The sequence below is a fragment of the Salvelinus fontinalis genome, chromosome 7 (genome assembly GCF_029448725.1).
Source record: "Salvelinus fontinalis isolate EN_2023a chromosome 7, ASM2944872v1, whole genome shotgun sequence".
In the NCBI taxonomy this organism is placed as follows: Eukaryota; Metazoa; Chordata; class Actinopteri; order Salmoniformes; family Salmonidae; genus Salvelinus; species Salvelinus fontinalis.
Genome location: NC_074671.1, coordinates 30,888,928 through 30,915,873, shown reverse-complemented (window position 1 = coordinate 30,915,873; position 26,946 = coordinate 30,888,928). Strand labels below are relative to the sequence as shown.

The 26,946-nt window shown below is 47.3% G+C and overlaps 1 protein-coding gene across 3 annotated transcripts in view; it reads right to left on the bottom strand.

Annotated features, from left to right (window-relative positions):
• The window catches only part of LOC129859390 (tyrosine-protein kinase yes), a 42,679-nt gene extending 29,627 nt beyond the window's left edge, over positions 1-13,052 (bottom strand). Inside the window, exon 1 of one of the 3 annotated variants that reach the window (XM_055929125.1) lies at positions 12,827-13,052. The gene's annotated coding sequence lies outside the window, so the exon portion shown is untranslated. Of the gene's footprint in view, positions 1-10,247; positions 10,401-12,495 lie in introns of those variants that run through there. The other 2 variants (XM_055929123.1, XM_055929124.1) reach the window with 2 other exon arrangements.
• Between the last annotated feature and the right edge of the window lie 13,894 nt (positions 13,053-26,946).

Here is a 26,946-nt window from a genome sequence, read left to right as displayed (position 1 = left end):
CCAGAGATCGAGCGAGCGAGAGGAGCCAGAGAGCGAGCGAGCGAGCGGAGCCAGAGAGCGAGCGAGCGAGAGGAGCCAGAGAGCGAGCGAGCGAGAGGAGCCAGAGAGCGAGCGAGCGAGAGGAGCCAGAGAGCGAGCGAGCGAGAGGAGCCAGAGAGCGAGCGAGCGAGAGGAGCCAGAGAGCGAGCGAGAGAGAGGAGCCAGAGAGCGAGCGAGAGGAGCCAGAGAGCGAGCGAGAGAGAGGAGCCAGAGAGCGAGCGAGAGAGAGGAGCCAGAGAGCGAGCGAGCGAGAGAGCGAGAGGAGCCAGAGAGCGAGCGAGAGAGAGGAGCCAGAGAGCGAGCGAGCGAGCGGAGCCAGAGATCGAGCGAGCGAGAGGAGCCAGAGAGCGAGCGAGCGAGAGGAGCCAGAGAGCGAGCGAGCGAGAGGAGCCAGAGAGCGAGCGAGCGAGAGGAGCCAGAGAGCGAGCGAGAGGAGCCAGATAGCGAGCGAGCGAGAGGAGCCAGATAGCGAGCGAGCGAGAGGAGCCAGAGAGCGAGCGAGCGAGAGGAGCCAGAGAGCGAGCGAGCGAGCGGAGCCAGAGAGCGAGCGAGCCAGAGGAGCCAGAGAGCGAGCGCGCGAGCGGGGCCAGAGAGCGAGCGAGCCAGAGGAGCCAGAGAGCGAGCGGAGCCAGAGAGCGGAGCCAGAGAGCGAGCGGAGCCAGAGAGCGGAGCCAGAGAGCGAGCGGAGCCAGAGAGCGGAGCCAGAGAGCGGAGCCAGAGAGCGGAGCCAGAGAGCGGAGCCAGAGAGCGGAGCCAGAGAGCGAGCGAGCGGAGCCAGAGAGCGAGCGAGCGGAGCCAGAGAGCGAGCGAGCGGAGCCAGAGAGCGAGCGAGCGGAGCCAGAGAGCGAGCGAGCGGAGCCAGAGAGCGAGCGAGCGGAGCCAGAGAACGAGCGAGCGGAGCCAGAGAACGAGCGAGCGGAGCCAGAGAACGAGCGAGCGGAGCCAGAGAACGAGCGAGCGGAGCCAGAGATTCGAGTGAGAGGAGCCAGAGAGCGAGCGGAGCCAGAGAGCGAGCGAGAGAGCGGAGCCAGAGATTCGAGTGAGAGGAGCCAGAGATTCGAGTGAGAGGAGCCAGAGAGCGAGCGGAGCCAGAGAGCGAGCGGAGCCAGAGAGCGAGCGAGAGAGAGAGGAGCCAGAGAGCGAGCGAGAGAGAGAGGAGCCAGAGAGCGAGCGAGAGAGAGAGGAGCCAGAGAGCGAGCGAGAGAGAGAGGAGCCAGAGAGCGAGCGAGAGAGAGAGGAGCCAGAGAGCGAGCGAGAGAGAGAGGAGCCAGAGAGCGAGCGAGAGAGAGAGGAGCCAGAGAGCGAGCGAGAGAGAGAGGAGCCAGAGAGCGAGCGAGAGAGAGAGGAGCCAGAGAGCGAGCGAGAGAGAGAGGAGCCAGAGAGCGAGCGAGAGAGAGAGGAGCCAGAGAGCGAGCGAGAGAGAGAGGAGCCAGAGAGCGAGCGAGCGAGAGAGGAGCCAGAGAGCGAGCGAGCGAGAGGAGCCAGAGAGCGAGCGAGCGAGAGGAGCCAGAGAGCGAGCGAGCGAGAGGAGCCAGAGAGCGAGCGAGCGAGAGGAGCCAGAGAGCGAGCGAGCGAGAGGAGCCAGAGAGCGAGCGAGCGGAGCCAGAGAGCGAGCGAGCGAGAGGAGCCAGAGAGCGAGCGAGCGAGAGGAGCCAGAGAGCGAGCGAGCGGAGCCAGAGAGCGAGCGAGCGGAGCCAGAGAGCGAGCGAGCGAGAGAGAGAGGAGCCAGAGAGCGAGCGAGCGAGAGAGAGAGGAGCCAGAGAGCGAGCGAGCGAGATGAGCCAGAGAGCGAGCGAGAGGAGCCAGAGAGCGAGCGAGAGGAGCCAGAGAGCGAGCGAGAGAGGAGCCAGAGAGCGAGCGAGAGAGGAGCCAGAGAGCGAGCGAGAGAGGAGCCAGAGAGCGAGCGAGAGGAGCCAGAAAGCGAGAGAGAGGAGCCAGAGAGCGAGCGAGAGAGAGCCAGAGAGCGAGAGAGAGAGCCAGAGAGCGAGCGAGAGAGAGAGAGCCAGAGAGCGAGCGAGAGAGAGAGAGCCAGAGAGCGAGCGAGCGGAGCCAGAGAGCGAGCGAGCGGAGCCAGAGAGCGGAGCCAGAGAGCGAGCGAGCGGAGCCAGAGAGCGAGCGAGCGGAGCCAGAGAGCGAGCGAGCGGAGCCAGAGAGCGAGCGAGCGGAGCCAGAGAGCGAGCGAGCGAGAGGAGCCAGAGAGCGAGCGAGCGAGAGGAGCCAGAGAGCGAGCGAGCGAGAGGAGCCAGAGAGCGAGCGAGCGAGAGGAGCCAGAGAGCGAGCGAGCGGAGCCAGAGAGCGAGCGAGAGGAGCCAGAGAGCGAGCGAGAGGAGCCAGAGAGCGAGCGAGAGGAGCCAGAGAGCGAGCGAGAGAGAGAGGAGCCAGAGAGCGAGCGAGAGAGAGAGAGCCAGAGAGCGAGTGAGCGGAGCCAGAGAGCGAGCGAGCGGAGCCAGAGAGCGAGCGAGCGGAGCCAGAGAGCGAGCGAGCGAGCGGAGCCAGAGAGCGAGCGAGCGAGCGGAGCCAGAGAGCGAGCGAGCGAGCGGAGCCAGAGAGCGAGCGAGAGGAGCCAGAGAGCGAGCGAGAGGAGCCAGAGAGCGAGCGAGGAGCCAGAGAGCGAGCGAGGAGCCAGAGAGCGAGCGAGAGAGGAGCCAGAGAGCGAGCGAGAGAGAGAGGAGCCAGAGAGCGAGCGAGAGAGAGAGGAGCCAGAGAGCGAGAGAGAGGAGCCAGAGAGCGAGCGAGAGAGAGAGCCAGAGAGCGAGCGAGCGGAGCCAGAGAGCGAGCGAGCGGAGCCAGAGAGCGAGCGAGCGGAGCCAGAGAGCGAGCGAGCGAGCGGAGCCAGAGAGCGAGCGAGCGAGCGGAGCCAGAGAGCGAGCGAGCGAGCGGAGCCAGAGAGCGAGCGAGCGAGCGGAGCCAGAGAGCGAGCGAGCGAGCGGAGCCAGAGAGCGAGCGAGCGGAGCCAGAGAGCGAGCGAGCGGAGCCAGAGAGCGAGCGAGAGGAGCCAGAGAGCGAGCGAGAGGAGCCTGAGAGCGAGCGAGAGGAGCAAGAGAGCGAGCGAGCGATCGAGCGAGAGGAGCCAGAGAGCGAGCGAGCGAGCGGAGCCAGAGAGCGAGCGAGCGAGCGAGCGAGAGGAGCCAGAGAGCGAGCGAGCGAGAGGAGCCAGAGAGCGAGCGAGCGAGCGGAGCCAGAGAGCGAGCGAGCGAGCGGAGCCAGAGAGCGAGCGAGCGGAGCCAGAGAGCGAGCGAGCGAGCGGAGCCAGAGAGCGAGCGAGCGGAGCCAGAGAGCGAGCGAGCGGAGCCAGAGAGCGAGCGTGCGGAGCCAGAGAGCGAGCGAGCGGAGCCAGAGAGCGAGCGAGCGGAGCCAGAGAGCGAGCGAGAGGAGCCAGAGAGCGAGCGAGAGGAGCCAGAGAGCGAGCGAGAGGAGCCAGAGAGCGAGCGAGCGAGCGAGCGAGAGGAGCCAGAGAGCGAGCGAGCGAGCGGAGCCAGAGAGCGAGCGAGCGAGCGAGCGAGAGGAGCCAGAGAGCGAGCGAGCGAGAGGAGCCAGAGAGCGAGCGTGCGAGAGGAGCCAGAGAGCGAGCGTGCGAGAGGAGCCAGAGAGCGAGCGTGCGAGAGGAGCCAGAGAGCGAGCGTGCGAGAGGAGCCAGAGAGCGAGCGAGCGAGAGGAGCCAGAGAGCGAGCGAGCGAAGCCAGAGAGTGAGAGGAGCCAGAGGAGCCAGAGAGCGAGTGAGAGGAGAGAGGAGCCAGAGAGCTAGAAAGAGGAGCCAGAGCGAGAGAGCAACCTGCACACATGCTTTGTACTCTTTGATAGGAATGCGTTGCAATGTCATCTACGCTACATTGATCACAATGTAGACTATGCTGACGATAATTCTCTCTAAATGTTAGGTGCTTCTCATGTATCCCCACGTTCACTTACAGTACATGTATACTTCCATGTACATGCCTTCAAAATGATTGGTCTAGAGTTGAGTGATCTAGGCCTACACCTCCAGAAAGATGATATTTTAGTCTGACCAGACAACCATGTCCACTCTCTTTCTTTCAGGTCTTCCGACTCCAGCTCCTAGGTTTGATTGGGTAGGACTGAGATTTTATTGGGTTTGAATGAGATTAAAGGAATAGTCGAGATGCAACATGACGAACCAAGGCGATTGTTACGGTTATAATTACGTAATCTCTCGTGGACAGGCTCCTGAAACATTAGGGCTGGGCGGTAAACTGTATTTTACGATATACCGGTATTGTTGCACGGACCGGTTTGGGTGTTTACTTTACCTTCTATATCGGTATTTGAATGTTTGGTTTGTTAAAGGTGATAAGCCGTGTGTAACGTCCATTTTTATAGTTTACTTCGCTACTTGAGTCATCTCTCCGCCGCTTTCCACACAGACCTAGCCCCGCCTCCTGTCACTCAAGGGGTGCATTTGTTGTTCCTCGACCGCGAGACACTTGCATTCAGTCTGCATGGTCAACGCAGCACATGCAACAATGATGACAACGTTGTGGTTTTCACTTTGCTTCTTAATATGAATCCACTAGTGCTCTAAATGTACTCTCTTGCTTTGTGTTTTTTACATTTATTAGCTAGCTAACTATCGATTAGCGTTAGCAGCTAACAAGATTTAGGCCTAACTTGCCAAGAAAAGACAAGCTGCTTTTCTTGGCAAGTTAGCCCTAAATCTTGTTAGCCGCTAACGCTAATCGATAGTTAGCTAATAAATGTATTGAGTCAGAGCAAACGCAATTAGCTATACGGCCTGAAAATACCACTGATGGTGCAGACCTAAATCAACATGTTGTTTGTGCAACAGTATCTTCTCAATCAAAGAGGAACATGCAAAGCATGAATGTTAGCTACATGAAGTTGCTAATAAAAAAGCTAATTAAAGTAGGGAAAGATTATTGGGTCCACAGAAACAGTTATCAGCACTTTGGTTCTTACCCTGTCACAATAACTCCTCCCTGGCATTTGAATTCGTCGTCATGTCAAACACTGTATTCAAAGTGCCCACTATTATATTCTAACTATAGAATTAGAACAATAGTTTTATTTCCACGATTCCACCCAAGTGTTTTGCTCTAAATCGCAAGTCAAATCGCAATTGCAAAATTTGGTTAGAAATAAGTCCTAGATTGTTTGCCCATATCGTGCAGCCCTACACAGCAGTGTGGAAATGTTCTCAAATGAGTGCAGAAATTGCTGAAACTGCTGGGAATTCGTTTGAACCCTATAAAACAAATCAGAATGGAGAAAGACCCATTTAAAAGCCACTTTGAATGTATTCGTTTCCACCCTGGGGGCGGGCACTACTCATGAAGCAAATGTACAACTTTTATGATTCAAAAAACATAAAATACCGTCAAACATTTTGGCCACATCGCGCAGCCCTAGTTCTAATTACTGATGGCGTCCCGTTGCCGTGAGCATATAACAGCATAACACTACACACAAGTGAAAGGATTTCCAGTAGTCTCGTCTAATGTAGTAAGCTGGTGGAATAGGAAAAGTTGAGGTGTTACGTCCCTCAAACATTTCCTCTGTCTGATCTGAAGGGGAGACGGTAGAAATGCAGACCATAGGTGTTGTCTTGTCGGGGAGAAACTCAAGACTTCTCAGGAGCTGCTTCATTACAGCCCGTTAGATGATGCCGAAATAGAAATGTGTCCTTTCGAAACTAGGTCAAAGTTTGAGCATACTTCCGGCTGTCTAAATCAAAAGCATTTTGTGATTTGAGACAGCGAAAGCGTCAGGAATAAAAAGACAGAAAATACCATGCTATGTAGCAGGCGGAGGAAAAACCTACACATTTTGTCCTCAAAAGTATAGACCTGCTTTGCATAGGGATCTTTTGGCACTGACTATACCCTAGTATATTTGGAATGATTTAGCTGGTGTAGGGTGAAGTTGCCCCTAGACGCTTAACTTGGGTCAGTTTCTCATTTTCCCCTCTAAGGATTGGGGAAGGGAAGCTGATCCTAGATCTGTACCTAGGGGAAACTTCACCCTGAAGTCGCTTTAGCTGCACAGTATGCCCTTCATACATTCCACAGAGAGGGACCCGAAGTTACACCTCCACCTGAGGCTCCTTGACCTCTGATCCTAGACCTCCTCATCCCTGGTGTGCTCACCTTACCTAGGGCTCAGGCCTCACAGAACACATAAGATTAAAGGGCCCAAGTGGGACCCTTCAGTGTGATCCCAAAGGTCAGCCCAGATTGGTGGGTCAGGGCTGGAGAGGTAACTATTATTAGCTATTATTTAAAGCTGTATAGATTTAAATCAGTTGGTAGTCTGCACTGTGTTATTCAGTTCACTTTACTCCAGTCATCTTTGGATGCAGACCAATAAAGATTCTAGTCACGCGATGAAAGTTTCAATCGTAGAGGATTCAAAAAAATTGCCACCCCAAATCCACATCCAAACAGAGGAGAATACACTTCCATAGTCAGTTTACGCAAAAAGGGATTTGATGTGATTACTCTAAAATCTCAGAATCGGAATATTCTGCAGAGATAATGTAAAACAGTATCAAAACCGGCATTCAATCAGAATGAGATGTCTTCTCTTATTCTGCTGAACATGGCAAAACTGAACTATAGTAAACGGTTCTGTGTATTGAATCCTACACCCTGGCCCATTCCTCTCCTGACTGAGTTGGAAAGAACTGGGAATTCCACAGAAAGGCCCTGGGCTGAAACAGCCTGGAGAGTGGAGTTCTGGCTCTGGGGTGAAGTTTCCCCTAGGTTCAGATCTAGGATCAGCTTCCCCTCCCCAAATCATAACATTAACCATTGTGGGGAAAATGCTAAACTGACCCAAGATCAGCATCTAGGAGCAACTTCACCCCTACTCTGGAGTCTGCATTAGACTTCCGCTCGACAAGCCGATCACATTGGGGTGAATCCTAACTTCCACGTCATCAACGCATGACTACTAAGTGAGAATTTTACTTAGGATTCGCTCCATCATGCTGAAAATGACACGACAGAGCAGCAGGTAGAGCTGTTTGAGGACTGGCCTGATAGTCCCAGATCTGAACTCAGATCTGTTTGTGTTTTTTCCAACTCAATTGCTGTCATTGTTTGGCATGACAATCCTCGTGGAACTGTCAAGAGAGCAGAAACAGACTGGCACCCCAGCTAGAGCTCATAGCTAAGAGGGACATCAATCCCCTGTACTGAAATGGAGGGAGTGCTGGGATGATCAGTGAGAAATTAACAGATCACTCTGGCCCGGACGTCCTTCCGCCCGGGCCTTTGTGTTCCAGACCACCTGATGTATCTTTCACTGAGAGGAATGCAGGCAGGCAGAAACACGCAAAACAAAACAAAAACGCAAGCACATATGATAGCCTACACACCAGCACACTTGCACACACAAAGACATGTGCACGCTACGGAAACTCATCGATGAATACACCCACTCAATACAGCCAAGAGACCTCTATTTGCTCCTCCTACCAGGGAGATAGACATGAGACAAGGAGTGGGAAAGAAACAGGCTAAAACTGGTTAGCTGATGGATATCAGTCGACCATGTGATTCTGGAACTTCTGGGACATGGTTTTTGTTACCAACCAGGGTAACTAAAGACATAAAACTGATGCCTGACATAAATGAAAGCTGCAGGTGAAATGACATGCATACACTGCTAAATATCAGTTCGTAACAGGGACATTGATTGACACATTGTTACGCAAGGAGAACCACCCCTAAGGTTTGATGCCGGGAGTTTCCACAGCAACTAGGGGTCTGTGAGTAGCCCCACCCTCGAAGTGGACAGCTGTTAGCAACTAACACCAAGACTGTAGACGGGGAGGGTCCTGAGAGCTTTACCATGCTTAAAACTACCAACAGACGCCATTGGAGGAAGATGAGGCAAGGGTTACACTGCCCATGGGAAAGTGCAGTTGTACAATATCAAAGAGTATATGCCTATTGCTACTGTAGCTTCAATAAATATTAAAATGAAGGAAATTGGAACATCACTTTGCTTTGATACCATAGTCTATCAGCATGAATACAGAATTAGGCCTAATGTAGTCTCTCACAAGTGTGGCATGCGAGACTAGGCCTTACATGAATTTTAAAGCTAGAAGCAGTCTAAAATGTGGCTGTGATTATTAAGGATCTGTTACTCTGTTCAAACACCCCATAGCCTACTGTTGGCAAAACATCTCTCCACCTCTGGAGCTGTACCAGGCTGCCAGCCTCACAGAATACCTGGCTACGCATCTGCCAACACATGGGTCAGCTGAAGCTTACTCGTAGCCAGGTCTCAGGCTCGACAGTAGACACAGGACTCATTCTATAAGGCTGGCCCTGGAGGACTACCTAAAGGCAGGAGTTCACACGAGTGTGTACGAGCTATTTTAGTAGCGGAGGTGACCACAGTAAGTCAGAGAGAGGCGGTTTAAACTATCAACGCCTACTTCTCACTCAGGGGTTGTCCTGAGTGCCAATGTGTGATGTGGTAATAACTTCAGTGACCTCACCATTACTAAGCATTCCTTCACACACTGTGTGCACTCTGTCACACCAATGTACACAACTGTGGTATTGCAGTAGGGCTAATAAGATTAAGCTATATCCTATGCTACTTACTTCAAAAATAGGCTCCCTGGTATGAGTTCACTCAATTTCAATGGTTCCATACTTGGCAATTACCTCTCTGTTATACGTAGACAAAACAGACAGACACTACCATGGAATCACCAAGGACAAGGGTCATATTTTTGTGTGTACACAGTAGCAAAACGTAGTGGAACGAAAATGATGCCATGTTTTATTGAAGTTCAGGTAGTCCCTCCCAATTTCAGGCCGTATTTCCCCCCCACTGGTGCCTAGTACATATGTCCCCGCTCTGCCATTGCCCAGCTGGAACAGTTTACCAACAGCTCACAGAAGGTCTTCCACATGCTCCTCAACTCTTCAATATGCAGTATCTGTCCCAGATCCAAGGGAGATTCCGGCTTCAAGGCACAGGCGTAGGGCATGACATGTCCACATTCCCACTGGCTGTCTAGAGCCCTCAAACTCAACTCTGGACCTAGAAATCAGTTCCACTGCGTTTTCTCATTGTTCCCCTCTAAAATCAGGGCCTGATTTAGACCTGGGACACCAGGTGGGTGCAATTATTTATCAGGTAGAACAGAAAAACAGCAGGCTCCGGACCTCATAGGGTAAGAGTTGAATACCCCTGGTCTAGAGAACGAGAGCCAGCCATGCATCTCCAGTCATGACCTACTGTAAGAGAGAGGCGTTCTTATTCTTCAATCACAGTGGCTTGGAATTTTTCTTAGGGCATATGTTATTATTGTGAGGTTACACTCCTGTTTCTTCGTAGCCTAAATACCTGGTCATTACTGTACCATAACATTAAGTGCAACCGATATCACAGAGAGCAACGCAAGTACCAACTCCAGTGAATGCTAGGGGACATTAAGCTGACAAACAGGCTAATGTTGGTACAAAACATGAGCCCACTCGGCTTAATGTATCCAATATCAGCCATGGGTCAGCTCATCCAAGAGGGTGCATCGCTGTCTTTGTACATATTCTTACATAGGTATTCCTTTTGTCCAGATGGGATAGGGCAGTGTGATGGCGTAGTCTGTATACTGCCCCAACCGGTCCACAGACGACACAATCGCCATCACACTGCCCTAACCCATCTGGCCAAAACAAATACCTATGTAAGAATGCTGTTCATTGACTACAACTCAGCATTCAACACCATAGTACCCTCCAAACTCATCATCAAGCTGGAGGCCCTTGGTCCCAACCCTGCCCTGTGCAATTGGGTCCTGGACTTTCTGACGCTCCCCCCCCCAAGGTGGTGAAGGTAGGAAACAACATCTCCACTTCGCTGACCCTCAACACTGGGACCCCGCAAGGGTGCTGTACTCCCTGTTCACCCACGACTGTGTGGCCATGCATGCCTCCAATGCAATCATCAAGTTTGCAGACGACAACAGTAGTGGGCTTGATTACCAACAACAGTGAGACAGCCTACAGGGAGGTGGTGAGGGCACTTGGAGTGTGGTGTCAGGAAAACAACCTCTCACTCAACATTTTTTTTTAAAAGGAGATGATCGTGGTCTTCAGGAAACAGGAAAGGGAGCACCCCCCCTATCCACATCGAAGGCACAACAGTGGACAAGGTGGAAAGTTAAGTTCCTAGGCATCACAGAGAAACTGAAATGGTCCACTCACACAGACATTTCTTCAACCTCAGGAGGCTGAAGAAATGTGGCTTGTCACCCAAAACTTTTACAGATACACAATCGAGAGCATCCTGTCGGGCTGTATCACAGCCTGGTACGGCAACTGCACCGCCCTCAACTGCAAGGCTCTCCAGAGGGTGGTGCGCTCTGCACAACGCATCACCGGGGGGAAACTACCTGCACAGTAAAAAAGTTAGTGTAAAAATTACAGTGCTGACTTATTTTTACCCAGGATGAGTATTTTCAAAATTATGAGGAGTCAATGAGCTCTAGTGTCGGAATTAAATCAGAGTGTAAAATTATGCAGTCGTTGCAGTGTAAATTCAACTAAATTCAATGGAATGAAAATTAACTCTGAAATTGTGACACTACCTGTAGAGTAACTTTAAAACTATGTAGACTGGGACCAAATGTTATCTGAAACAGTGTTGAATTCAACTCTATCGGAACTAAACTAACACTTATTTTTACTGTGTGCCCTCTATGACACCTACAGCACCCGATGTCACAGGAAGGCCAAAAAGATCATCAAGGACATCAACCACCTGAGCCACTGCCTGTTCACACCGCTACCATCCAGAAGGCGAGGTCAGTACAGGTACATCAAAGCTGGGACCGAGAGACTGAAAAACAGCTTCTGTCTCAAGGCCATCAGACTGCTAAACAGCAATCACTAACTCAGAGAGGCTGCTGCCTACACTGGCCACTTTAATAAATGGATCACTAGTCACTTTATACAATGTCACTCTAAATAATGTCACTTTATTGATGTTTACATATCTTACATTACTCATATCATATCACATGTATATACTGTATTTTCCCAATACATACTGTAAATTCCCAATCTGGCCCTCAAACCATCAGGGTCACCTAATAATCCCCAGTTTTACAATTAGCTCTTTCATCCTCCTCCTCTCCACTGTAACTATTCCCCAGGTCGTTGCTGTAAATGAGAACGTGTTCTCAGTCAACTTACCTGGTAAAATAACAGATAAATAAATAAATTGCCTATGCCGCTCAGCCTTATATGTACATATTCTCATTCACCCCCTTAGATTTGTGTGTATTAAGTTGTTGCTGGGGAATTGTTAGATTACTTGTTAGATATTACGGCACTGTCGGAACTAGAAGCACAAGCATTTCACTACACTCACATTAACATCTGCTAACCATGTGTATGTGACAAATAAAATTTTATTTGATTTTGATCTATGTTCTAGCCTAGGGGGTCACACTTTGGGCGTGTCTAGGTTGCTCTGAATCCCGAGGCCAACCGTAGACATCACAATACTTAGAGGCCTTGGACCTTTTAGACATAGTGGTTTAGTCCCAGCAACAACAGTCAGTCGGTGGTTCTCTCCATTTAACTGACACCACTCCAACATCGGATGTGGAAGTGTTATTATTAACAAACTCAAGCATATGCCTCAGATATTTTTAACGTGGTGTGGAGTTGGTAAGTTTTTATGGGGTTGGTACTCTATCCCCTTCTACCAAAATAACCTATGCATTCAGGGATTACTACTGTAGGCCTATAAGTAAATATAATTGGAGGTCATTAATTTATTTACGCTCAGTACTGGCAATCATGGGCTACGTGTAGCCTGCAGATGCACATTCTTCAGCTAACCACCAATCACATTCCATAACACACAGTTAGTTGCTTTATCTCAATTACCTAGTATCGACTATCAGGAGTATGATTTGTTACCAAGGCCATGTGGTGAGAGTCCAGACAATGCTAGTGTTGCTACTTCAGCTAGCCGTTCCATGTGTTCTGTATTGGAACAGCCGTCTTGCGTTATCGGACACTAAGTTACCCTCCAGCAAACTGGACTAGCTTGATTGTCCAACAAGAAACAATTGTTTTGTCGGCGTTTGAGAAATTCATTATTTCTCTTAACGTCTTATATATAAGACGTTAAATAAAATGCTGTCTTTGGGGACGTCAAAGTCGTAACCTACAATTAAAACGTCAATTAGTCTACATGCTCACACCAGAGAGTGAACTACAGTAGGTAGGCCTGTGTTGGTCTCCAAAAACATATTTGAACTCAACACTTTATACGAATTTAATGTACCTTTAATAATAGGCTATATTTACCGCAATTCTTTAGGTCAGAACAAATATATGCAGACAATGCTCTGGAAAATCGATCCTATCAGAGGACTGGTGGGGCCCATCATTGGGTTATTGGATTGTCAACTTATTTTTCTCATTTAAAAAATCTTACCTTTTAGAAATTCACGATCTTGTGTCGCTTGTGTTTGTATTTCCAATTTATTTCTGGGTTCAACGAAAAATCAGCTAGTATTCCAACATGGAAATCACAGTCGCCCCCATCCCGCCTCCCTCCAACACAGGTCTTTCTCAATCGTTTTTGTCCTCAGTGAATGAAATAACAATTAAGTTATATCAAAGCAAAACGAATGATAAAGAAATTAAAGGAGTTGACACAGACAGAACGCCTTAATGAATAAAACCCCAGCAAAATGTATCCAGCGACATGACAAAAGAAGTCACCAAAAGTAGGCTAACCCAGTTCCTGTAGCTACACTTCCTACCTCTAAACTTGCATCAACCCCCACTACAACATGGCCGACGCGATTCCAGTAAATGACGCCGCAGTTGGAGATATCAATCCTGCAGACCCGTGTCTAGATCGTTAGACGATCATCACAGACTCAAGTGAATATAGCAACAACAACAAATGTATAAACAAAACATTGAAAGGAAGAAGTAATTTTGTGAACCAAAAATGTGTCTGTATGCCGTGTGTGGCTTTCAAGGGATTTGTGTATTAAAGATTAATATAATTCTCTCTCCAAAACTGGTCTTCTATCGCCTTCTACTGGCAGTATCGCCTAATATCGGAATACTGTATCAGTGGTTTGACTACCTTTCTACTGTTTGAGTGTGGAAGTGGTTACATCTTTTGCTACAGGGGCCACGGCCAATCTTCTCAAAATCCACTGGGCGCCCCAGTGACTCTTCTTGTCTGCTGCTGTTGAGGCACTGAGGCCTAATACATAATTTAATTAAATCCAAGTATTAGTATTTAGTATTTTATTAAGATCCATATTAGCTGCAGCCAAGGCAGCGACTAGTCTTCCTTGGATCCAAACAGGAACAAAACAAAACAACAAAACATAATCTACATCATCAATACAACAATACATCACACCAGACATTGTGCACTATACATATTTACACTGCTAAACCAGTACACATTTACAATATAAAATGTACAATATTACAAAAATACAATACTAAAATATAAGAAATGTGCTCACTGATGAAATCTTTGAAGTCCAGCTTTCTAGCTAACTGACTTTCAATTGACAGAATGGCAAGACTGCAAAGCCTGTCCTGGGACATAATGGACCTCAAATTGTTTTTTTTTAATCAGTTTTAGCTTACTGAAAGCTCTCTCACCACCAGCAACAGTCAAAGGCAGTGTGCAAAATATACGTAAAGCAATCCACACTTCTCCAAAAAATGCTTTGCGGCTGCATCTTACAAATTGCATTCAGGAGACGAAGTTAGGGGGGAAAGTGGCAGCATATAGAGTGTGCAGGTGTCTTACTTCATTTTTAAACTCAGGAGTAAGATCTCTGGAATAGTTTGTCATCAGTGGTTGGCACACAGAACGGGCTTTATCCTCACTAATCTGACCCACTTTCAGAACAGCAGAAAATTATTCTACAATTTTTACAGTGGTGTGGAACCTTGTGTCCAAGTCACTTATGATGTTGGCCATAGCAGTAAAAAAAAACACTGTGTTCCGAAACACCATTGCTGCACTGTCCTGACCTGTGATGATCCTAATCATGGATTCTCTTCCTTTTCCTCTTTTGTCTGTGTTCCTTGCTACATTGAGGTACAACATCCATTTGTGTAGCGATCAGTGTTGCCTCAGACAGGAGAGACTCCCATCCATCTCTAAGAGCCTGCATCTCTTCTTTTAAGGCTCTGATATTGCCTGCCTTTGTGTCAAGTGATATTTTTCCTGACTGGAGAATTACATTCCTGTACTCAATACATTGCAGTACCTGCAATTATGTCAACTGACATGTCATTCAACACAATGCTGCTCACCTCCTTCTTCAGTTGGGAGTAGGGCTGGTTCAGGGGTATGGGGATGGGAAGACAAGGCTGCTGAGCCTGAAGCTGCATCTGTTGGACCTGGCACCAGACGGGGCAGGGACAACTGATTCAGCCTCAAGTATTTATGCTGCAGTAGTTTGTGTCGGGGGGCTAGGGTCAGTCTGTTATATCTGGAGTATTTCTCCTGTCTTATCCGGTGTCCTGTGTGAATTGAAGTATGCCCTCTCTAATTCTCTCTTTCTTTCTCTCTCTCAGAGGACCTGAGCCCTAGGACCATGCTTCAGGACTACCTGGCATGATGACTCCTTGTTGTCCCCAGTCCACCTGGCCGTGCTGCTGCTCCAGTTTCAACTGTTCTGCCTGCGGCTATGGAACCCTGACCTGTTCACTGTGATTACTATTATTTGACCATGCTGGTCATTTATGAACATTTGAACATCTTGGCCATGTTCTGTTATAATCAACCACCCGGCACACCCAGAAGAGGACTGGCCACCCCTCATAGCCTGGTCCCTCTCTAGGTTTCTTCCTAGGTTTCGGCCTTTCTAGGGAGTTTTTCCTAGCCACCGTGCTTCTACACCTGCATTGCTTGCTGTTTGTGATTTTAGGCTGGGTTTCTGTACAGCACTTCGATATATCAGTTGATGTAAGAAGGGCTATATAAATACATTTGATTTGATTTAGTATGAATAGCTTGCTAAAAGTTTGCCTGCATTGTTTAAATGTCGGCTAAAAGAGGAGCGAAATGTAAACACTCAGAATTTTCTATGAAGATATTAAGTAACACTGTTAGGGGAGACAAATTTGCCTATTTTACTAGGACTAAACTAACAGGTTAATTTCCACCACTCACGACTACACCCACCTTCCTTTGTGAAAAAGTGGGTGACCTTTTTTTATTTATTTTCTGTCTTAGTAAAGTTGTTTTTGCGGACTAAAGCCTCCCTATCTGTGTCAATCTCTGCATGCTCCACCCAACACACCACGGTTTACCACATATGGTGGAGAATGCGGGCAACTCAATTGATTTGGGTGCCGTGGGGTCGAGTGTGCGGAGATTACCATGGAGGAACTGGTGGCTCAGTTCATCCTCAGCCAGCTGAAGCAACAGGCTCTCCAGGAGCAAGCGCTGGAGGAGTAGTACCAACAAAACCGCAGACTGGTAGCGGAGGTAGCCTAGTTGGAGGTTGGGAGGGCTCAGGAGTCTGGTCCGAATCAGTTCTTGGTTCAGTTAAGGGAGGAAGATGACGTGGAGTCGTATCTGTGCACCTTCAAGAGGATGGCACAGCGGGAAGGATGGCCCAAGCCCCAGTGGGCCAGCCTGTTGGCACCCTACCTCTCTGGGAAAGCCTACTTTGATTTGAACACTGACCAGGAGGCAAATTATGAGGGACTCAAACAGGAGATACTAAGCCATTATGGGTTCAATCTCGCACGCTGTGAACAACTGGTCCACGACTGGGCCTTTGACCCCACACTTTCCCCCCGTGCGCAGATAAGCGACCTGGTGCGGCTGACCAAGGGCTGGCTACTGACGGAAGTACCGTCCCTCCCGATGCTTGACAAACTCTTCCTGGATAAATTACTTCGGGCCCTGCCCTACGAGATGAAGAAGACGGTGAGCATGCAGAACCCCCAGAGCCTGGAGGAATTGCTGACAGCGGTGGAAATTCACCAGAACACCCAGGACCTGCTGAGAGGGTCCCGAGCGGAGAGAGGAGGGTACGGCTAAAGGGGGGCAACCAACACAAAGAGAGGCGAGGAGCTGAAGGGGTCCCGGACGGAACCAGCCGAGGCTGTGAAGCGGGAGAGTGACCCAAACCGACGACGCCAGCGGCTGCTGGACCCCGATCAGAGACGTTGCTATGAGTGCGGTAAGCCGTGGCACCTCGCGTGGAGCTGTGATTATTGTCTTATTTCACTGTAGAGCCCCTAACCCTGCCCACTATGCCTTAGATAGCCCTTTTGTTCCACCCCCCACACATGCGGTGACCTCACCTGGTCTTAACTGGTGCCTCTAGAGACAAAACCTCTCATCGTCACTCAATGCTTAGGTTTACTTCTACTGTACTCACATCCTACCATACCCTTGTCTGTACATTATGCCTTGAATCTATTTTTCCGCGCCAAGATATCTGCTCATTTTACTCTCTGTTCCGAACGCACTAGACGACCAGTTCTTATAGCCTTTAGCCGTACCCTTATCATACTCCTCTTCTGTTCCTCTGGTGATGTAGAGGTTAACCCAGGCCCTGCAGCGCCCAGCACCACTCCCATTGCCCAGGCGCTCTCATTTGTTGACTTCTGTAACCGTAAAAGCCTTGGTTTCATGCATGTTAACATTAGAAGCCTCCCTAAGTTTGTTTTATTCACTGCTTTAGCACACTCCTCCAACCCTGATGTCCTAGCCGTGTCTGAATCATGGCTTAGGAAGGCCACCAAAAAAACTGAAATTTCCATCCCTAACTATAACATCTTCCGACAAGATAGAACTGGCAAAGGGGGCGTAGTTTCAATCTACTGCAGATAGCCTGCAGAGTTCTGTCATACTATCCAGGTCTGTGCCCAAACAATTCAAGCTTCTACTTTTAAAAAACCACCTTCCCAGAAACAAGTCTCTCACCGTTGCTGCTTGTTATAGACCCCCCTTCAGCCCCCAGCTGTGCCCTGGACACCATATGTGAATTGATTGCCACCCTTTATCTTCAGAGTTTGTACTGTTAGGTGACCTAAACTGGGATATGCTTAACACCCCGGCCGTCCTCCATCTAAACTAGATGCCCTCAATCTCTCACAATTATTAAGGAACCTACCAGGTACAACCCTAAATGCATAACCATGGGCACCCTCTTAGATATCATCCTGACCACCTTGCCCACTAAATACACCTCTGCTGTCTTTAACCAGGATCTCAGTAATCACTGCCTCATTGCCTGCGTGCGTGACGGGTCCGCGGTCAAACGACCACCCCTTATCACTGTCAAACGCTCCCTGAAACACTTCAGCGAGCAGGCCTTTCTAACCAACCTGGCCCGGGTATCCTGGAAGGATATTGACCTCATCCCGTCAGTAGAGGATGCCTGGTTGCTCTTTAAAAGTGCTTTCCTCGCCATCTTAAATAAGCATGCCCCATTCAAAAAATGTAGAACTCAGAACAGATATAACCCTTGGTTCACCCCAGATTTGACTTCCCTTGACCAGCACAAACATCCTGTGGCGTTCTGCATTAGCATCGAATAGCCCCCGCGATATGCAACTTTTCAGGGAAGTCAGGAACCAATATACAGTTAGGAGTTAAGGCTAGCTTTTTCAAACATACATTTGCATCCTGTAGCACTAATTCCCAGAAGTTTTGGGACACTGTAAAGTCCATGGAGAATAAGAGCACCTCTTCCCACCTGCCCACTGCACTGAGGCTAGGAAACACTGTCACCACCGATAAATCTACGATAATCGATCATTTCAATAAGCCTTTCTCTACGGCTGGCCATGCTTTCCACCTGGCTACCCCTACCCCGGCCAACAGCTCTGTACCCCCTGCAGCATCTTGCCCAAGCCCCCCCCATCCCCCCCCCCCCCCCCCCCCCCGCTTATCCACCCAAATCCAGACAGCTGATGTTCTGAAAGAGCTGCAAAATCTGGATCCCTACAAATCAGCCGGGCTAGACAATCTGGACCCTCTCTTTCTAAAATTATTTGCCGAAATTGTTGCAACCCCATATTACTAGCCTGTTCAATCTCTCTTATGTATCGTCTGAGATCTCCAAAGATTGGAAAGCTGTCGCGGTCATCCCCCTGTTCGAAGGGGGAGACACTCTAGACCCAAACTGTTATAGACCTTTATCCATCCTGCCTTTCTAAAATCTTTGAAAGACAAGTTAACAAACAGATCACCGACCATTTCGAATCCCACCGTACCTTCTCCGTTATGCAATCTGGTTTACAAGCTGATCATGGGTGCACCTCAGCCACGCTCAAGGTCCTAAACGATATCATAACCGCCATCGATAAAAGACAGTACTGTGCAGCCGTCTTCATCGACCTGGCTAAGGCTTGCGACTCTGTCAATCACCGCATTCTTATCGGCAGACTCAATAGCCTTGGTTTCTCAAATGACTGCCTCGCCTGGTTCACCAACTACTCTCTCAGATAGAATTCAGTGTGTCAAATCGAAGGGCCTGTTGTCTGGACCTCTGGCAGTCTCTATGGGGGTGCCACAGGGTTCAATTCTCGGACCGACTCTTTTCTCTATATATCAATGATGTTGCTCTTGCTGCTGGTGATTCTCTGATCCACCTCTATGCAGACGACACCATTCTGTATACATCTGGCCCTTCTTTGGACACTGTGTTAACAAGCCTTCAAACAAGCTTCAATGCCATACAACACTCCTTCCGTGGCCTCCAACTGCTTTTAAATGTTAGTAAAACTAAATGCATGCTCTTCAACCGACTGTTTCCTGAACCCACCCGCCCGACTAGCATCACTACTCTGGACGGTTCTGATTTAGAATAGAATAATATGTGGACAACTACAAATACCTAGGTGTCTGGTTAGACTGTAAACTCTCCTTCTAGACTCACTGATAGGTGAGAATTATCTGTTAATTGAATGATTAGAATATTCCGCCCTGAAACATATAATTGTATGAAATTGATTAGAATGTATAAAATCCTAATCAATAAATGTGTAGTCCTAGTCAGAATTAGGGTAAAGACAATATGTCTTTATGGTATTTTAAACACAGACTGTCTGAGCTTGGTGACTAGAGATTTGGGAGAGAACAGGGAGTACGTCTCAAGGACAAGGTCACTAATCTCTGTCGGCTGGGTAGCAGGACATGTGTGTGCGTATGGTTGTGTGAATGTGTGGGTGTGAGAAGTCAGTATAAAATGAATTGTTTTGTATTCTTGACTTTAGAACGTTCCTGTGAATAAACCTTTTTGACTATTTTAGCCGGGCCTCCGTCTGTTTCATTCGATCAGGATCTTACAAATTCTGGTTTGCAGACTGAGGAATATAATTAAATTGGATGATGTACCTTGAGAACAAATATCACTCACATCTCCTATCACTCACATTAAGCATCTCCAATCCAAAATTAAATCTAGAATTGGCTTCCTATTTCGCAACAAAGCCTCCTTCACTCATAATGCCAAACATACCTTCGTAAAACTGACTATCCTACCGATCCTTGACTTTGGTGATGTCATTTACAAAATAGCCTCCAACACTCTACTCAGCAAACTGTCTATCACAGTGCCATCCGTTTTGTGACCAAAGCCTCATATACTACCCACCGCCACTGTGACCTGTATGCTCTCTTTGGCTGGCCCTCACTAGATATTCGTCGCCAAACCCACAGGCTCCAGGTTATCTATAAGTCTTTGCTAGGTAAAGCCCTGCCTTATCTTAGCTCACTGGTCACCATAGCAACACCCACCCGTAGCACACGCTCCAGCAGGTATATTTCACTGGTCAGCCCCAAAGCCAACACTTACTTTGGCCGCTTTTCCTTACAGTTCTCTGCTGCCAATGACTGGAACGAATTGCAAAAATCACTGAAGCTGGAGACTTATATCTCCCTCTCTAACTTTAAGCATCAGCTGTCAGAGCAGCTTACCGATCACTGTACCTGTACACAGCCAATCTGTAAATAGCACACTCAACTACCTCATCCCCATATTGTTATTTATTCTCTTGCTCTTTTGCACCCCAGTATCTCTACTTGCACATCATCTGCACATCTATCTCTCCAGTGTTAATGCTAAATTGTAATTATTTAGCCTCTATGACCTATTTATTGCCTTACCTCCCTACTCTTCTACATTTGCACTCAATGTTCATAGATTTGTCTATTGTGTTATTGACTGTACGTTTGTTTATGCGTAACTCTGTGTTGTTTTTGTCGCACTGCTTTGCTTTATCTTGGCTAGGTCGCAGTTGTAAATGAGAATTTGTTCTCAACTGGCCTACCTGGTTAAATAAAGGTGAAATAAAATTGTAAAAAAAAAAGAAAAGAAGATCATCAGGGACCCCAGCCACCTCAGCCACGCCCTTTTCTCCCTGCTTCCATCACTCAAACGCGGGCAGTAAAGGAGCATCATGGCGAAAACTGGAAGACTGGCCAATAGTTTCTACCCCCAGACCATCAGGCTGCTGAATAGCCACCACTAGTCAGCTACCTACTCTCCCTATGTACCCACCCCCTCAACGGTCACTTACCTTACCTGCTGCTCCCCTTAACATACTTTTACTCTGCCCCCACCCCAATGATATTCATCATTGTTGCAGTTGTTAATATGTGTGTATATATATATATTTTTTAATTGTTTTATTTCACGTGGTCCCCACACCCCCTCAATGGTAATTTAGTCTGCCTGCTGCTCCCCCTATGGTCACCCCCCCCCCCCCCCCCCACCCCCCCCCCCCCCCCCCCCCCCCACCCCCTCAACAGTCTTTACTCTGCCCCCACCCCAGTGGACATGTATTTATTCATCACTGCATCAGTTGTTGTTATGTATATAGTGCTATTTATATTTATATCTTTGTTTTTTCTTTACATTTTCATTGTTTTATTTCACTTAGCCTCCGCGTCCAACATGCAGGACTATGTGACTATTAAACAATCTGAATCTGGATCGGATTATATATTTTTTTGCATTTCAATTAGAATTTTGTCACAAAAATGCATTCCCATTGAGGAAAAGCAGTTGGAAACATGATATTAATTTATAATTTTACCATTTGCATTCCCAATTGAATTTTGGCAGCTAAACGCTTCCGTAACGCCGTAGCGCGTACGCAGCGTAGCCTTTTTGTCAGCTACCAAACCAATCAGGTGTTTGTTTGATGAAACTAAGCAATCTATCTGCAATATTAAAGCTGATCTACCCCCTTAACAATTGGGTGATACACAAAGCAACTCAAAACAACATTGAAATTGCATCAATGATGTTTTATACATCTCCCATTTGAGATGTCTCTTGTGAAGCTTCTTCTTCTTCTTCTTTATCTGATAGACTCTTCATCAAAACTCAGTAGTGCAGACACTGTTTTCTCTGTTTCATCATGCTCTTCACCGGGTCTGCGTCGCACCAAACGGCGAGCATCACAGACACCAGTTGATCCTCCTGAAAAGTTAACTCCAGTTCTCACTCATTTCAACGGCGCCCTGCTCAGGAGAGGAAAGCAAGTCACAGTTCTTGTCCCCAGTCACATGGTGTGGAGCGCACGTTCCCTCTGGATGGCAGAAATGCAAAAAATCAACACTATTCCACTTCGAGTCACTTTCACCGACCCAACATTCTCCACTCTTCTGACACCACATATTTGTATATTTATTATGGATCCCCATTAGCTGTTGCCAAGGCAGCAGCTACTCTTCCTGGTGTCCAAACATATTAAAGCATTTACATTTACATTACATATAAAACAATAGATAAAACAGTACATTATATAACATTTTTAAACCACTGCATATCTACAATATGAAATGTTTAATACCATCATACAACAATATCACAATATGTGTGTGTGTGCATGTGTCTGTACCTTTGTGTACATCTCTTCGCAATCCCCGTTGTTCCATAAGGTGTATTTTGACCTACTTTTAAAAATCTGATTCTACTTCTTGCATCAGTTACCTGATGTGACATAGAGTTCCATGTATTCATGGCTCTATGTAGTACTATGCACTTCCCATAGTCTGGGGACTGTGAAGAGACCTCTGGTGACATGTCTGGTGGGGTATGCATGGGTGTACGAGCTGTGTGCTAGTATTTTAAACAGACAGCTCGGTACATTCCGCTTGTCAATACCTCTTACAAAAACAAGTAGTAATGAAGTCAATCTCTCTTCCACTTTGAGCCATGAGAGATTGACATGCATGCCATTAATGTTAGCCCCCCGTGTACTTTTAAGGGCCAGCCGTGCTGCCCTGTTCTGAGCCAACTCCAATTTTCCCAGGTCCCTCTTTGTGGTATCTGACCACACGACTGAACAGTAGTCTAGGTGCGACAAAACTAGAGCCTGTAGGACTTGCCTTGCTGATAGTGTTGTGAATAAGTTAGAGCAGCACTTTATTATAGACAGACTTCTCTCCATCTTAGCTACTGTTGTATCAATATGTTTTGACCAAGACAGTTTACAATCCAGAGTTACTCCAAGCAGTTTAGTCATCTCAACTTGTTAATTTTCCACATTATTCATTGCAAGATGTAGTTGAGGTTTTGGGTTAAGTGAATGATTTGTCCCAAATACAATGCTTTTAGTTTTTGAAATATTTAGTGCTAACTTATTCCTCTTGCTACCCACTCTTTGTTAAGTGTGGCAGTCATTTCAGTTGCTGACGTGTAGTGGGGAAAGAGGGATACCTAGTCAGTTGTACAACTGAATGCCTTCAACTGAAATGTGTCTTCCGCATTTAACACAACCCCTCTGAATCAGAGAGGTGGGGGGGCTGCCTAAATCAACATCCACAGCGTCCGGGAAACAGTGGGTGAACTTCCTTGCTCAGGGGCAGAACGACAGATTTTTACCTTGTCAGCTCTGCGATTCGATCCAGCAACCGTTCGGTTATTGGCCCAGCTCTCTAACCTCTAGCCTACCTGCCACCCCTAGTGTAGTATAGTGTTGAGTCATCCGCATACATGGACACACTGGCTTTACTCATGGTTTCATCCAAATATCAAGGACAGTGCAGCTCATTAGTGACACGTGCTCTTACAAAGTTTGCAGAACAGACAGTGTCAAAGGAGGTGACAACCAGCAAACCCTTAAACTGCTACAACACATACAGTGGGGAGAACAAGTATTTGATACACTGCCGATTTTGCAGGTTTTCCTACTTACAAAACATGTAGAGGTCTGTAATTTTTTATCATAGGTACACTTCAACTGTGAAAGACGGAATCTAAAACAAAAATCCAGAAAATCACATTGTATGATTTTTAAGTAATTCATTTGCATTTTATTGCATGACATAAGTATTTGATACATCAAAAAAGCAGAACTTAATATTTGGTACAGAAACCTTTGTTTGCAATTACAGAGATCATACGTTTCCTGTAGTTCTTGACCAGGTTTGCACACACTGCAGCAGGGATTTTGGTCCACTCCTCCATACAGACCTTCTCCAGATCCTTCAGGTTTCGGGGCTGTTCGAGGCACTGTTCTAGCAGGTCTTCCGGCACTATGGCCGGAGGACATCGTCTTTGACTGGGGGCCCCCAATTCACATCATGGGTATAGAGGGCTTTCATGGAGAAACTGGGGGTCACGGTCAGCCTTATTTCCGGGTACCGGCCTCAGTTCAACAGGCAGGTGGAGAGAATGAACCAGGAGCTGGAGAAGTTCCTGAGGAGTCACTGCTAGGACCGGCAGGGGTAGTGTGCCTGATTCCTTCCCTAGGCAGAATATTCCCAGAATTCATCACGTCACTCCTCCACTGGGCTTACTCCCTTCCAGTGTGTCCTGGGTTATCAGCCGGTCCTGGCTCCGTGGACTCCGAGCCAGACCGAAGCCCCTGCAGTGGACAAATGTTTCCGGTGCGCAGAGGAGGTTTGGAGTGAAGCTCATGCGAGGCTCCAGCGTTCCGTCCGTCGTCAGAAGGAGCAGGCGGATCGCCACCGCAGTGAGTCGCCCGTGTTCCATCCTGGTGATCATGTCTGGCTCTTTACCAGGAACCTCCCACTTCACCTGCTCTGCAAGAAGCTGAGCCCACGGTTTGTGGGGCCAGTCAAGGTTCTCCGGGGGGTCAACGAGGTGACGTATAGGTTACAGCTTCCCAGTGACTTCCCAGTTGTTTCTGGTCCCCTGGCTGATGCTGTTCCTTACGACCCCCCAACCCCCCCCCCCCCCATCCCCCCTCTGACATCAATGGAGTTTCCGTCTATGCTGTCAGATCCCTACTGGACTCCCGACGTCGTGGGGGTCGGCTCGAGTACCTGGTGGACTGGTAGGGGTAGGCCCAGAGGAGCGGTGTTGGGTTCCGGTGGAGGACATTCTGGATTCCAACATCATCTGTGATTTCCATCATCGCTGCCGGCCATCTCCTCATCCCCGGGGCCGTCCCTCTGCACTCCCTTAGGTTCATTCCACAGGCAGTATTGACTGTTTCATGTCTGTACGCTACTCGTGTTTCTTGTATTGTTCCATTTATTAAACTCACCACCTGCACTTGCTTCCCGAATCCCAGCGTCCACGTTACAAAAAAGTTGATATATGTCCCTCATCATGTTTGTCCGACTTCTAGGAAGGTTCTTTTACCCATTTAATCTCAACATTTCTTCAAGTTTTCACCATCATTGTAAAGCCCTGTTTATGTTCTTGCTATGACAAAGTCCTTTCTGAAGATTATTATTTAATGTCATTTGTGTTTCATTTACGTCTGTCCCTCAGTTGAAGGTCAGTCCTGTTACATGAAATGACCTCTTGTTTTACCTCAAAGTCTAAACCTTTAAATCATAGGGAATAAGGTTTTGAAGTGTCTGTCCTATATCTAGGAGACACTGTATATTCATTTGTATGGGTTACCTTCAGATGAGACCAGTGACACTTGTGGGTATCATAGAGAAACAGAATGCCACCGTGTTCGTGAGTCGCCCCTTTCCATAGTGGTCGTAAATGTTTGTACGTTTCAGACGTTTTCGTGAGAAGACCTTTTTTGGGGGAGGGGATATGGTCTGACAAACTCCGCTCTAGCTCTGCCACCTTTCACCGCAGATGCGGAAGGCCGACATAGGAGGATGTGGGGGATTATTATTTAAAAAAATTAACTGTTACTGAAGCACGGATGTGTCAATACTCTTAGGGATTTTAATATGGTGAAACTATTACTTTTTTTTTTTTTTCAAAGGAACAGATAACAGTCAAATTAGTGTAAAATCAGGTGAGCTGATACTAGAACACGTCAACCCTGTTACCATAGCAGGGTTTGGGTCAATTCGAACAAAGACAGTCATTTCAGAACAAACTAATTCCAATTCATTAACTGCAAAAAATGTCATATTTTCAGTGAATTCAAAAAACCAAACATGTGTTTAGCCAGGGCATCATGCTCTTTTGCAGATTAGCCCTGCATGAACATATCAAAAAACAATTCCACCATATCTATAGACACTGTGTACAAAACATTAAGAACACCTTCCTAATACTGAGAACAGCCTCAATTTGTCAGGGCATGGACTCTACAATGTGTTGAAAGCGTTCCACAGTGATGCTGGGCCATTCTTCCCATAGTTGTGTTAAGTTGACTGGATGTTTTTTGGGTGGTTGACCATTCTTGATACACACGGGAAACTGTTGAGTGTGAAAAATCCAGCAGCATTGCAGTTCTTGACACAAACCGGTGCGCCTGGCACCTACTACCATACCCTGTTGAAAGACACCTAAATCTTTTGTCTTGCCCATTCACCCTCTGAATGGCAAACGCACACAATCCATGTCTCAATTGTCTCAAGGCTTAAATGTCCTTCTTTAACCTGTCTCCAGACTAACCAGGTGAATCCAGACAAAAGCTATGATCCTTTATTGATGTCACTTGTTAATTCCCCTTCAATCAGTGTAGATGAAGGGGAATTAACAAGTGACATCAATAAAGGATCATAGCTTTTGTCTGGATTCACCTGGTTAGTGTGTCATGGAAAGAGCACTCAGTGTACACATCAATTACACAATACATGAAATAAACTGACAAGTAGAAGCTATTTATTTCTGAATATTGAATTCAAATCACTTCCTGAATTGACTGCTTTCAATTCGGATTGACCCAAACCCCCCGATAGGCTAGAAATGTTTTAACAATTAAAAACGTTTGTGAAGCTTGCAATTAATTGCCCCTCTCTGTTGCACACAACAAAGTTCCATTCTCCCTTGTCACAGGGGGATTTATAGCTGATTTAAGAGGAAACACTGTTATGGTCAACCCTGCTACTTTAATGGCCCTTTATTCGCTCTTACTATAGTAATGTATTAAACTTCACCCCTTGAGATGTGAAAACATGTTTTTTATGAACTTGAACAGAATGTTCAAATTCGGTGAAACAATTAATACATTTTTTCTTACCAAGTTACACTATACAAAATGTACTCTATTCGTGGAACGACCAATATGGCAATGAACAATTAATAATGCAATAATGCTCTAAAATTGCTCCGAAATGTCTTCTTCATTGGTGTTTTAGCTTTGGCTTTAATCTAATCATTTTATCATTGATGCGTGTTTTGTTTTGATATTTTGATTGAAACAGATCAAGCTACTATATTCTATCAGTGGAAAATATATTGAAGCTTTATTTTGTCATTTCAAGAATGGAAGATCAAGATACATTTCTTAATCAAAATCTAATTAAAAACCCCCCTGCTGTAAGAAACTCATTACACACACACACACACACACACACACACACACACACACACACACACACACACACACACACACACACACACGCACGCACTAGTGAGATACATATTTGCCCACTGCATAATAAAATATTGTACCTATTAACCCTATATAATTAAGACACTAGTATTGTCAACAGAAGTGGTTATTATTATTATTATTACAGTGAGTCAGA